We start from the raw sequence: 1,200 nt of genomic DNA on the forward strand, positions 1-1,200 counted from the left end.
TCTAACAATATACTTAATTATTATCTTTATAAAAAATATATTATTAACCCAAAAATAAAAAATAATTAAAGAAATAAACAAAAAAAGGAGAAATTTAAATAGTTTAATATCAGTATTTTTTTAATTTTTTTTATCATATCTTCATATTTATATTTTATTTAAAAATAAAAACATTACACTTTCTCAAAACCACATAAATTCATATTATAACATCGATTGAGACAAAGAAAAAACGAAACATTAGAATCGATATATATTTCACAACATTGTGCGAGTACCCTTCTAGTATATATATAATAGAATATATCGATTAACATATATTTGTTTCACATGAACTCGGTTGACAATTTGAACATCATTGGTATGCCTGTGAAACAAAAAATATATGGAAAAAAAGTTTCACATTGTGAAACGAAAACATATGAAACAATCACATTGTGAAACGAATACATGTGAAATAAATATATATTAATCGATATACTAAATACTATACTTAGGGGAAAATCATGTTAAATGAAACTTCAAGGTAAAAATTATTATGAATCTTAAAAATTTTGAAGTTCTCAAATAATTAAACCTCTCTCACACACACACACTAGTGGTGTGCCCGCACGATGCAGCACGGGTGAATCACAATTTTGAAACATTAGTTTAACCTTGAATCATGAGTTTATGTGGTTATTTTACAAGTCAACTAATATATAAAGTTGAAGGTTAATATGATGTATTAGCAAGATCGATTGAAAAAAAAAATTGCACACATGTTGAGTTTCTAAACCCATATAAAATTGCAGGGTTCGGGTGGGGTACATGCATGATCTGAAACCCTTTGTTGCTTCAAACTTCAGTTTACTTCAAGAGAAATATGAACTTTGAATTTGAATTTGGATTCAAGATAAGAAACAAACAAAATGTCAAACAACTTTGGAAGACCAAACATAACTTTTTCATGTAAATATGACTTACTTAAATCTGAAACTTTGACTAAACAAATGGTATATTTTAAGTATTTGTATATTATACATAATAGTTTGTATTTAAGAGATTTTTGAATCTTTTGCATAAATTGATAGTACCTTATGCTTTAAGATTTGTAATTAATTTTTTTGGTTTAAATACTTATTAATGTAGTATATATATATATATATATATATGTATATGTATATGTATATGTATATGTATATGTATATGTATATGTAT

This window comes from Cynara cardunculus (assembly GCF_001531365.2).
Source record: "Cynara cardunculus var. scolymus isolate 2C chromosome LG 16, CcrdV1, whole genome shotgun sequence".
In the NCBI taxonomy this organism is placed as follows: domain Eukaryota; kingdom Viridiplantae; phylum Streptophyta; class Magnoliopsida; order Asterales; family Asteraceae; genus Cynara; species Cynara cardunculus.